Here is a 13,350-nt window from a genome sequence, read left to right as displayed (position 1 = left end):
CATTAGTACCACTGTTGGTTGTAAATGTTACAACAAATAAATCCCAGAGGTTACGTTTTTAATGGCTTATATTATAACATGACATAAAACATTAGTCCCACCACTGTTGGTTGTAAACGTTGACAACAAAGCCCAGACGTTACGTTTAATGCATCGTAACGTAACAGTGGCACTACCATTGTTGGATGACAGTAGTTACGACAAAAGCTTGAATGTGTTAACGTAACACTAGTATTAATAGTACCACTGTTGGTTGTACATCTACGTTTTCGGTGGATCGTTATAAAACGTATAACGTACCATAACGTAAAATGGTATACCATTTTACGACAGACTCCAATTCCCCGGAACCGAGAGTAGGGGAGGAGGACTGCAGGCAAAAGGTGTGGGCGTGGTGGACTATATAGAGCGCCCGATCGAGAGGGCGTGGGGTGGTTTTGGCTGATGCGTGGGCGGCGGTGGGGCGAGGCGGGCGGCCCTTGTGGGCGGGTGGATAGGGGGAGAGGGTGGAAGGAGGAATGTTGAGCGGGCGGGTGCAGCCAGGCACAGGGCAGTCAATCGCCGATCGGCTGCCACAGAGGACGGATGTACCCCTCGCGTTGGGGTCTCCTGGTCTGGAAAATAGTCTGGAAAATTGCTGGAAATAATTTGTTTATTCGTGTGATATATTGTATAATATAAAAGTTAGAATGCTTGTGAGAGTGAATCTGTTGTTGGAACGTTTTGTTTGGGAATTTGATTGTATATTTTTCGTGTATTAAGTTCAAGTGGGAATTTAGATAAATATATTTTCGTATATTTTTTATTTATATATTAAGTTTAATGGGAGATTTAGATTATATATTTTCGTGTATTAAGTTTAATTGGGAATTTAAATTATATATTTTCGTATATTAAGTTTTATTGGGAATTTAGATGATATATTTTCGTATATTTATTTATATAATAAAGTTTAAATGGGAGATTTAGATATATTTTCGTATATTTATGTATATGTTACGTTCAATTGAGAATTTATTATATATGTAAATTTATGTATATTAGTTTAATTGGAGGATTTAAATATGATTTAAACCTTTATATTTCTGTATATTTATATATTAGAATTTTATGATTGTCATAAAATCGGTTTAATTGTTATTTTTTTCTTAATTTTATTTATATTTTTTCGTTTTTAATGGGAAATTAAACATTTTAATGCTCATATTTAATATTATTATTATTATTAAAGTTTTTTTGTGACGTTCATATATCATAGTGTGACATAAAAAAACGATTTGATATTATATCGATAATATTTTATTACGTTTTTGTGACGTTCAAAATATTATAGCACAAAATAACCCCCCCTAAATAAAAAATATTATTATATCGGGTTCAATAACCATATTAATTGTGAATAATTGACCTATTCAAATACAGGCCGATGAATATTTATGTCGATGTTTTGAGTGTCATCGTTGTAAGCTGAAACCAAGAGAAAAAAAAGAACAAAATATAAGTTTGAATAAGACGACGAGGCTGAATTATTACATTCCCCGATTCCAACTAAGGTAAGTGACTCTCTCTCTCTCTCTCTCTCTCTCTCTTCTCTCTCTCTCTCCTCTCTCTTCTCTCTCTCTGTGTGACTATACATACACTTCGCCAGGTAACATAGTGTATTTCCCGAGTGTATTGACACACATTTGGACGTGAATTTAGGCCTATTCGCAGGTGTCCTATTTCCGGTATTATAGGCCTATTGATCAAAGGCCTGTATATATTTATTTTTATGGCAATAATTTTCGTACTTTTAGCTGTTTTATGAAATAGTTTAGAGTATAACTAACAAACATTCCAGATAAAATATTGTAATATCATTTATTGTGTAATTATAAGAATTGCGGTTTGTTATATCCGTTGTATAGTTCCTGAGAGACATAATTCATAAGGCCCTGTATTAGTTTATATGAATTATAGGCCTAGTTTATAAGGTGGTTTAAGCATTTGGTAGCACATGGATGGTTTTTAATATATTTGTTGTATGAGGACATGGATAGGCATAGTTTATATGAATGGTAGGCCATAGTTTATAGCAGTATAACTAGCGTCACATCTGTTTTTATAACGTTAAGAAGGAGTTTTAAGATCGAGGTAAGCCTATAGACAGCGGTGATTATATATAATTACTGGCCTATAGGAAAGTTAAATTGATTAAACATAGCCGTCAGGCCGTCAAAATTGGTTTATTCATAACTTACTGAACCATAGTTTTGAAGGAAAGCTAATTACATTCGTAGCTTTTTGGGGAGAGCTATCTTTAGTCGGTTCCTCTAGCTAGCGAGAGCTATATTTACAATCCTCGTGGAAAGCTTATTAGAAGTATAGCTTTAGGGAAAGGCTAAACTTCGTCCATAACCTCAGAGCAAGATGTATTAGAACTTTAACTTTGGGGAAAGCTATATTTGATTCACAGCCTTCAGGGAAAGCTAAGTTACATCCATAACCTTCTTGGGAAAGCTATGTTAAAACCCGTTAGCTTTGGATAAAACGACTAAATCTTGGATTATATTCAATTTTTGACCTTTCAAAAAAGGCCACGGAAGGTCAGTGGTCTAAAGTGGGAATGTCGTATTTAAATGCCTGACCAGCATGAGAGAGAGAGAGAGAGAGGTCCATATCAGGTACATAGGCCTATACGTAACCTTAGACGAAGATTGTGATCCTCAGGGTTAGAACCTTGAGGGTAGCCCCCAACCGTTAGAGGCTTGACCATTTGCACTGTGTGCGTGACCCTCATGGGAGGTCACATACTAGAAACCTGTGACTACTACTGGGGTGACCTTATTAGATTAGTGGCCTACCAGATTGCGTGACGCTCAGGGAAGTTCACAGACTAGAACCTGTGACCACTAGGGGTGACATTATTAGATTATTGGCCTACAGGATTTGGTGAAAACTGTTATATTGGTAACTTGAAGGAAGTAGGGTGTTATAAACCTAAGCTTAATCTTGACGTAGAGAGATGAAGGTTTACTATAACCTTTGGTTAAATACCACAACGTTTCGGTTGATGAGTTGTGTTAGCTTAACCCAAGGCCAATAGAATTGTTAAAATTCTATTGGCCTTGGCTTAACCACAAGTTAGAAGGTCTGTGTTAGCCATCATTCCAAGGAATAGAATGCGTTTTCGCGACGTAATTTGACGATAGGAGAATAAAACGGAATGCGGACCAGTAGACGAAGATTACATGCATGCGTTAGCAACAGCACGAGCCGGAAAAACTGGGCAATATTGCATGACGCCTTTTAAAGCAGTACTGCTCTTTAGTGCAGAGTGTAAAGCCATAGCGTAGACTATATGGGGAGATTTCCTTGGCGCGGAGCCAATCTCTGTCAGCATCAATAAAACCCATCTCTGACTCTTTGAGATGTCTATTACACAGTTACAGAAGACATAATGGAAATCTCATCAAAGTTGAAGCGATAGAGCAAGTCCTATACGAAGCAATTGAGGCAAAATAATATTGTACTTGTGAGGATGCGTATACAAACTGTGGAGACTATCTCGCGGACCAAATATTGTTCACATAATGTAATGTATTTTAGGCTGTATTGAAGAGAATTCGAGGTAGGATACAAAGTATAGGGTTCGTAAGTTTGTAGTGATGCAATGTGGGAAGTGACTGAATCTGTTATGTGGAAACTGGCTCTGGGAGTCATATGAGAGAGAATATCGGTGAAGTTAGAGATAGATTAATTTTAACCTTAGAAAGCTTAAACATACCATGGGCGCACCGTGAGATTGGGGGATGGGTTACACTGAGGCCTGAACTGCTTGCAGAGTGAGTAATATGCATTATATAGTCGCTTTTGTAGCATACAGAAACGTCACAGGTGCGTGATTTGTATTTACTAAAACCTAAAAAATATAAATGTTAGATAATATTCGATCTTCGACACCGAAAGAATTCGACTTGTTCTCGTGCAACAACAATAATAATTCGAACTTGAAAGCAATGTTCAGTCAGGTATATATACGTTTGAAAGAAACCCCCACCAAAAAAAAAAAGCGACTCAGATTGCAGCCTGGAAGTCCCGTCAGGAAATTAAACTGTCGTCGTTGAGCCATTCTGCGTCTTTGTTAAATCAACAGAGTGAATTCGTCCGTCCTCTGTTCAGTGTGTTGAAGTCGTTCACTTTACGTAGTAGGGATAATATTCTGTTCAGCGTATGGACTGTCTAGCTGTGTTCAGCGAATAGATTCCCCCACACAGATGAATCTCTCTCTCTCTCTCTCTCTCTCTCTCTCTCTCTCTCTCTCTCTCTCTCTCTCGAGCTGTCGTTCACCAGGACTGTTCGTATCGCTGGCGTTGACCCCAGCTTCCAGTTTGTCCGATTTTCAACAAGAAAATCCTATAGCAGTTAGCATTATTAGCAAGTTTCTAAATACCTGCTAGGCCGTAGGGCTAGCGGCTGCATGCTAAAGACATCATTACGTTGTTTTGTAAGCCTGTGCTTTTGTTTAGCTTTTGCTATTATCGACTTGTAAATATTTAGGGAAAAATTAACCTTAAATTGGAAACAAAAAAGTTTAATGAATTACCCAGTATATTTTAGATGTACTAAATATATTACAAATAGGAAGAACCTTGCTTGTTTAATTGCAGTCTATCTGTACTAGCAGACATTTATAAATACAACAGGTCTGGGAGATTTTTTTTCAAAATCATCTTTCTGTCCTATTCCAAGTTAGCTTAATTGATCAAAGTACAGGTATGATATTCTCTTAGATTTTTTCTCTCTCTATTTTTACCTTTTGTATATTTTTGCCTTCATTTTTGCGCTTTTTCGTAATTCCCTCATTCTGTGGCTCTCGTCACTTTTTTTCTTATTCTGCGTCTACATTTCGTCTAGCTACAGAAAAAGAAAGTTTATGGTTTTCGTAGCTCCTTCATTCTGTAGATCCCACTTTCTCTCATCTGCGTCGTCTACTCTTTCCTCTCGCTACAAAGAGAAAGAAAGTTTCCTGGGAAAGTAACAGCTTCTGGGGGTCCTCTGTTCGACATTGCTGGAGTTTCTTGGCCACTTTTGAGATCTCTCAACTTTCACGTCGCTTTGCTTTGAGAGGCCGTGATGGAGTCTCTCTCTCTCTCTCTCTCTCTCTCTCTCTCTCTCTCTCTCTCTCTCTCTCTCTCTCTCTCTCTTCTCTTCTCTAACAGCCCAAATGTTTTACCTACTCTCTTCTGGTCTCAGATGGTAAATATTCAACCACCCAACTCAAACATATAGTTTTTCCCCTCGAGAGTAAATATCTTTCTGCTGATGTGATAACCAAGAATCCTCACGAGGCAGGTAATAAGATTCCTCGAGAACCGTTGATTCTAATATCGGAGTTAAACGGCAGAAAGAAAGCCACTCAACTGATGAGGCCATCTTTTTTTTCACGCTTTATGTAAAAGCGAGTGACTGGTTTGGGGGTAAAAGTCATTTTTTTTGACAGTTGCCACATACTCCCATTTCTGTTTCCATATATTGGTAAGGTTTGGTTTCTGTTGTGAATTTGTTGATGTATTTATTGTTGTATTCTGTCTTGATGATGTATTTTTTATTGTGTAAGGTTTAAATATAGTTTTTTTCATACATTTTTCTGTAATTTAGAAGTACATAATTGTTATAACTTTGTTAATTTCCAGTTGGTATTTAAATATTGCGAAAGTAGGAGTTATAATAACAAATTTATATATATACATATATATATATATATATATATATATATATATATATATATATTATATATATATATATATATATATAAGTGAATGCGATTAGGTGTAGCTACATGGGCGTGACGTGCTGTTTGGTGAGCTTTTAAAGCAATTATAGCACACGACCGATTCCTGGGGGGTGTTAGATTTTTTTTTTTTTTTTTTTGTAAAAAGAACCGTTTAGTTTTATTGTTAATTTACTGTCTTTGTTTATCGCTTTCTCCTGGATAAAATGATCTTGCTAGGGGAGCCAGAATCCACGTGGATGTATGATTCATAAATTTATTTGATATACGTACGTACAGTGAGTTGGAGGATGAATGAAATATGTGACCACACATATACATGTGTGTGTGTGTATGTCTGTGTGTTAAAGGTATACACAGACACATGTACACACAAAGGTACCGAGCCGTTTGGGGCCAATAAGGCTTAGAACAGAGGTCCGTTTCTCACGATTTTTTGGCAGTTTTTAACAGCTTTTTTGTTCGAGTGATTGTGGTTGGATGTATATGTATGTATATTTTATATTTGTATATAGTACGTAAATTAATTTTTTAAAGCTCGAACATTCTTCAATTTTCATTTTTGCAGTTGGATTCTGACTCGTGCAAAATCTTCTCATTTTTCCTGTCACAGACCGATATATATATATATTTTTTTCCAATAACAGGTCTGTCCCGGTGTTCATTTGGACAGGGAAAGCAATATTCATGTCTGGATTTTTTTTCTATTTATTTATTTGTCGTGACAGATACAGAGGATTCTGTAACCTCGGTTCACTTTGCATGAAGCGTGTTTTGCTCGCTGGGTTTTGAGTATAAAGACTAAAGTTCTTTGTCTTTAGGAAATCTTGTGTTTTGAATTTTTGCTTTACTCTGGGAGTAAGCCTACAAACTACTTTGTTGTTGTGCTTTAGGGGTAGGAAAGGTCTATGGAACCGAGCCTTAAAAAAATCTCTGAAAAAGATTTTTGTTTCGCGTCGAGTTCAGATACAGAATTTCAGGATAGGATATTTATGATGATTTATTTGAATGAAAATGTGATAAATAATGATTATGTTAAACAGCACAGAACAAATATTTCTAATAAAATACACCGTATATACTTCAATTTCTGTTGGTGAAACAACGTGCTATTTGACCGTAGATTTTTTAGCAAGCGCCCCAAGTAAGCTGGTGGTCTGATCACGCCTTGTTAGTTCTGTGTTTTGGCTCTGTTTAATTCCTGTAAAATAAAATTTTATGAAAAAGATATTTTTGTGTTTGTATCAGACCATATTCTCATCTAATTCTGGGTCATATTTATTGAAAGTTTCTATTGTATATATATATATATATATATATATATATATATATATATTATATATATATATATATATATATATATATATACATTCGTACCTTTTAACAACTGATTTTAATCTTCTCGTCAGAACACTTAACTAAAAAATTAAAATCTTCATACAACAAAAGTTCATTAAAAACCCACACCGCCACATACAGTGCGCACTCACCTCTGCCCTGCACGCTGTGGTTACCTGGACGATTAATGCTTTTTTTCTTTAAATTTCAAAACTAAGCCTACTCTTAGTCCTGTAAATTCCTGTCATTTGCAGAAATCAGCAGAATTGAGTCATTGTGCTTTGAAAGTAGGTCACTAGTGTGACAATATGTATCATAAACTGACTGTATTGTAGGTCTAGTCTCACACTTAGGTCTGTAAATTGTATCATAGGCCTAGAAATATATCCTTGCCATTTTGCAGAGATCAGCAGAATTGAGTCACTGCCTGAAGTAGGTCACTGGTAGTGTGACAATATATTATCAAAATGATAATGGAATTCTATTGCGCTTTCAGCCCATACTACTGGCTAAAACTCAAGTGACAAAGATTGCCCCTGCGACACGCGACCTTCTGTTCATGAGGAGCCTCCACCGAGTTCCCGAAAAATAAGGTCACATCGAAGCGACAAATTATTATGACCTTCGGTTCACGTTTGTCTTTGCAGGGCAAGACCTGTCGTCTGTACTTTGTTCGTAAAATTGGGAAGACTGAGTTGGATATTTTACGCAAATACTTGAGAGCTATTTTTAGTTTGGTCTACATTAAGTTTCTGAAGTGAAGCGACAAATCTCAGATTTGATCGTACTTCTTTAGAAAACTCGAGTTGTCAGTTTAGTATATTTTATTCAAATTATTTATTTTGTCCTCCTATTTATCTGATAATACGTATCAGTGATTAATTGTATAAGCACAGAAAGTATTTGAGCCGGTGAATGATCTTTGTTGTTCAATAATTGTTTATTAAAAAAAAAAACCTCCCCATAGAAACATCTAACGGCTCTCAAAGTGTGATATCAAGTGTTTACCTATAGAGTGGCAGCAGGAACAGAGTGCATAAGCATTGCCTAATATTTGTAATTAACTTTCTACTTTTATAGCGTTATATCGAAAGTTATAATGATTTCTTTTTGATAAAGCACAGAGAAGTTTAGCATCTGATTAATGAAATATAAATAAGACACAAGTTGGATGTGAAAAAAAAAAAAAAAAAAACGAAATCCAAGTTTTATGCGCGTTTAGCATTGGTTACATGGTTAGGACTATTTCAAGTATCAAGGAAATATATTTTCCAGCTTGTTAGTTAATAATTTCATCGAATCTTTCAACTTGTGCAAATATGCATGTGGAATTGCGTTCAGGGTCGCACCATACAAGTATTTTCGTAGGTTTCCACACCCTTTTTCTTTTCAGTGCATAAGTGAAACTATTCTTGTCTATACGATCCGGAGTGTGAATATGCTTGGCGAGCGTTATTTTAATTCGAGTATCTCTCTCTCTCTCTCATGACCTTTTTATCTAGTCAGGAATAACCAGAGGTCTGTTTTAAGAATCGAGTACTTTAGGCCTATTGGTCATACTCGGGTGCTTCTTTATTAATTATATATATATATATATATATATTATATAATATATATAGAATATATATATATATATAATATATATATATCCCCAAAAAAACTAAAATATCTGTTATACAATTATGCTTGACTGGATCGAACTGATTACTGGTTGTCCGTAGAAATATGAATTTGGGTGATATCACTCCCTTATGATTACGCCCACTTACGCAAATTCAGTCCTTAAATTTCACCGGTTGGGTTATGATTCGAAGATTTCTGAGGTAAAAGGTTGAAGTGAAAAAGGTGGAATAGTTTTAGTGGGTGAGGTAGGGTGGTAGGGGGGTGGGGTGCTGGGGGGGGGGGGTCCGTCGTCTCCCTATACTTAACCAGGTGGTGATTTTACGGATGTTCTGGTTGCTTGCGATCGTCTTTCTTATTTTTTTTTTTATATAGCGAGTCTGTTTCCCCAGGTGCAAGGACAGGTCCTGGTGTCGGTCCTGATGGTTCTATCTTTGCCTAAATAACAGACAGTGGTCCTGCATTCTAAGCCTTGCTATGCCCGGAACTAGGCCTAGTCACCTGAAGGTAGCAGCAGCAGTTAGATGGTGTTTTATGCTCGGTCCTAGAAGCTAGAATCAGAACTACCAACCACACCCAACTTCTCTATTGAATCTAGGTGCAATTCGTGGTTGATTAAGTTTATGTCGCGGAGATTTTCCCTTACATTCTATTGATACTTGCATGGTTTTATGCATCTTCGGCTAAAATAATTGAATAATACACTATGATATTAAATATTCGTTTCCACATTGCTCGAAAATATACATTGTAATGTTGGTAATCCTGTGTTGAACGAGGAAATTTGAAAATTCGTTTCTCTAAAGTTTGAAGTAATTACTATACTTTAAAATAATTACTATTACCGTATTTTTTCTTATGATTTTTGGTTATAAATATCATAGATTTGATATTTGTGCATCATATGTTAGCTTTTATTTTGCTTGATAGAGCTTTCACTGTAGAAAAAAAAAAGTTTTTTTCCAGCTACGAGTTGTAGTTGCCAGTTAGTGAATTTCGAACGAAATCCTCTTGAATTTGCCGCTCACTTCTGGAACTTACTGTACAAGAAAACTATTGTGGGTATTTGTCTGTCCTCAGCCCCCGGGATCTTGAAAACTGCGAGGATATGCTGCAAAGGTGGGTACTCGATCATCCACCCCCCAGTTATCTAACATACCAAATTGAGCCCTCTAGCCTCAATAGTTTTTCTTTATTTTATCTAAAAAGGTTTTAAAAGTGTAGCTATTGTCCTCCCTGATCTTAAAAAACCACTGAGGATAGAGTGCAAATTGGTACGTTGATCATCCATCCATCATCTGGCATACCAATTGCAGCCCTCTAGCCTCCTAGTTTTATTTTATCTAGGGTTTAAAGTTAGTATTATTGTCTGCCCTTCAGATCTTAAAAACATACTGAGGCTAGAGGGCTGCAACTTGGTACGTTGATCATCCACCCTCAGTCATCTAACATACCAATTGCAGCACTTTAGCCTCAGTAGTTTTAATTTTATAAAACGTTAAATTTAGGCATGATCATTCGTCCTGGCAGCTAGATATAGAACAGGGTTAAAAGTTTCATGGGCCGCAGCTCATACAGCAATTCTTACTTGTTTTTTTTTTATGTATTGAGAAAAGAATTTCTCATTTAGAGTTAAATAATCAAAATTAATAGTTTTGTAGTATTTTTTTTGTATATTTTAGGCTTCTGAAATATCTGAGTGAATTAGTAGACTCTTTTTTTTTTATTTATATTTCTTCAGACGAAATATGGAAGTTATTCTTGAGCTTTTGAATATATATATATATATATATATATATATATATATATATATATATATAATATACATATATATATAATATATAATATAAATATTTTGACCTAAAGCTTTGGGATAAAAAGTTCGGGAAACTATTGTATGGCAGGACGTGCCTGTCTTGGGTCGGTGATATACAGTTGGTATATATATATACATATATACATACATCATACATATATAATATATATATATATATATATATATATATATATATATATATATATATATATACGTTATTTTTATTAGACATAACTGTTTATTTTTGGCCATTTTTTTTATTCGAATAAATAAATCATATATCCTTTACTTAAATTCCTTTTTCAGACCTTTTTAGGCTCTTCCATAGACCCCCCTAACCTACCCCCCACCCCCCAAAACACACAAATTAATTTGTAGGCTTACTCCCCGAGTAAAACGACAGCCTAGAAACCATTTATAAATAGTTGTTTGTGGGGAATTAGCAGCTTCATTAAACTGTAATTCTCGAGCAATTAGTCACTTTTAGCCTGACATGCAGATCCAGGAGTCTCGTCTCTGTAGCCCCTCTTAACAAATTGGGCTTCCAGACCTTTTATTTTGCATGCCCTTTCGCTGGAGTAGGGGAACGGGGGGAGGGGGGGGGGGGTAGGGCGTTTGGGCTCTCCGGACGATTAGGCTATAAGCCCTCGCGTTTATGTCCCTTGCTTATATTTGTACCGTGTTTTTGAGTGACGCCGAATACCTGGAACTTGCTTTGCGTGTCTGGGAACCGTGACATTTAGGGCTGATTCTCTCTCTCTCTCTCTCTCTCTCTCTCTCTCTCTCTCTCTCTCTCTCTCTCTCTCTGTCGTCTTTTTGCATGGTTCAGTATCTTGAATCTTTGTCCGAGTCATAATTTCTCTCTCTCTCTCTCTCTCTCTCTCTCTCTCTCTCTCTCTCTCTCTCTCTCTCTTGCAAAAATTGTGTTAATATCTTGAGTTTTTCTCAGAAAAAGAAAGTATCTCTCTCTCTCTCTCTTCTTCTCTCTCTCTCTCTCTCTCTCTCTCTCTTTTGGGCCATTTAATGTCGAATGGATCTTGCAGCAGTTCGGTGGGACACACCACCTTACGGCTGTCATTCTAATGGGTTTCCGAAAGCAATAGATGTATATGATATTGCTGTGTTGAATTGCTCCCGCGATGTTGCTTGTCGTTGTTGGTGTTTATTGATTTATTAATTATTTTGAGGTTGTTTTTTGTGGAGGATTTTTTTATTTTTTAGTGTTGTGAGTATGTTATGCTTCGGTGTTTTTTTCAGTTTATTATTATTATTATTTAATATTGTTCTGTAAAAGAAATCCGTTGAGATTTCTATTTGTCCTGTAACGTCCATCTTCACTTTTGCTGAGGCTAGAGGGCTGCAAATTGGTACGTCGACCATCCACCCTCCACTCATCTGACATACCAAAATGCAGCCATCTAGCCTCAGTAGTTTTGATTTTATTTAAGGTTAGGCCATGGCTCTTGCGTCTGCAGCGATGTAGGAGAGACCATCAATGGGCTGTGGCAGAAAAAAGATCAATACAGCAATATACACTGTGCAGAACAACATTTTGCTTTTTTGCACGTTTGTTATTATAGCTTGACTTTATAAAAAGGCTGTAAATGATTTTAAGGCATTTCATATTTCCTTTGGATGTGCTTTAGATGTCATATTCACGGTTTGTGGCAACCATCTGTGTTATCTCTTTAAGAGTTGCCGCTTACCTTAATATGACTTCTGCATTAATTCCATACTTCTTTGTCTATGTTGCAGGTGCGTAGAATCGCCGCGTCTGTTAACGCCAAATTTGCGAGTCCGTGACCCGTGAGTATTCCAGAATTCCAGAATTTATTCCAGGATTTTAGTACATACTGAATTACTTTTAGCAACCTGATTGCACCAACAAATGGGTATTAGCCAATTGAATCATGAGGCCGCCGCTGCGATCGGTCAGGCAAATGATTGCAATTAATTGGGCTATTGGCTGCCATTATAGGGAATGTGACAGGCATGTTAGATTGGGTAGTGAGGTTGTGCGTGTATGTGTGTGTGTGTGTGTGTGTGTATACAGGGCGTCCATAAAGTCCCAGTACCATTCTGAGCAATAAATACTTGTAATGATACATGGACTTATGGACACCCTGTATATATATATATATATATATATATATATATATATATATATATATATATATATATATCTATATATACACACACACACACACACACAACACACATAATGCAAGTGATCTCATTTGTCGAACCACAGTGGACAGTAAGGGGGATATGACACAGCCACCCACCACCCCGTGCAAACCAGTTTGTCCGGCCCTGTGTAGGGCTGAGATAGGTAGGAGAAGGGGAGGGTAGGGAGAGACATCCACCTTTCCCTCACGCAAACCTGTTTGTCCGCCCCAGGTAGGGGGTTGGTAGGGTAAGGGAGACAGCAACAGACATTTTGGTTCATTCTGAGAAACAATGATTTTAAGTACAAGTCTAATTTATTTTTTTTTTTTTTTCTTTTTTTTTTTTTTTTACAGTATTCTGACGGTTACTTGATGGGCTATTTTGCTAAAAATAAATGAAATGAATAAAATAAATAAGCATTATATTATATATATTATCTATAGATATATATATATAATATATATATATATATATAATATATATATATGATAAAAATACATTTCTTAAAGTGGTCAGTATATAATGCTTTTGGGTTTGTAAAAAATATCATTTGTTTTTTATATGTGGTGGAGGTTGGGGAGGTTGAAGCGAAAAAGTTCCGTGGAGTAGGTCGAAAGTGGATTTTTGATTCTCT

At 36.2% G+C, this 13,350-nt stretch overlaps 1 protein-coding gene across 4 annotated transcripts in view; it reads left to right on the top strand.

Annotated features, from left to right (window-relative positions):
• Positions 1-1,427: 1,427 nt before the first annotated feature.
• Positions 1,428-13,350, top strand: part of LOC135205111 (synaptotagmin-15-like) — a 281,770-nt gene continuing 269,847 nt past the window's right edge. For all 4 annotated transcript variants that reach the window (XM_064235455.1, XM_064235452.1, XM_064235454.1 and 1 more), the window contains exon 1: positions 1,428-1,553. The gene's annotated coding sequence lies outside the window, so the exon portion shown is untranslated. The remainder of the gene's footprint in view (positions 1,554-13,350) is intronic.

Source organism: Macrobrachium nipponense, chromosome 48, assembly GCF_015104395.2.
Source record: "Macrobrachium nipponense isolate FS-2020 chromosome 48, ASM1510439v2, whole genome shotgun sequence".
Lineage (NCBI taxonomy): Eukaryota > Metazoa > Arthropoda > Malacostraca > Decapoda > Palaemonidae > Macrobrachium > Macrobrachium nipponense.
Note: the sequence above shows the minus strand (reverse complement) of the source record. Positions and strands in the feature narration are given on the sequence as shown.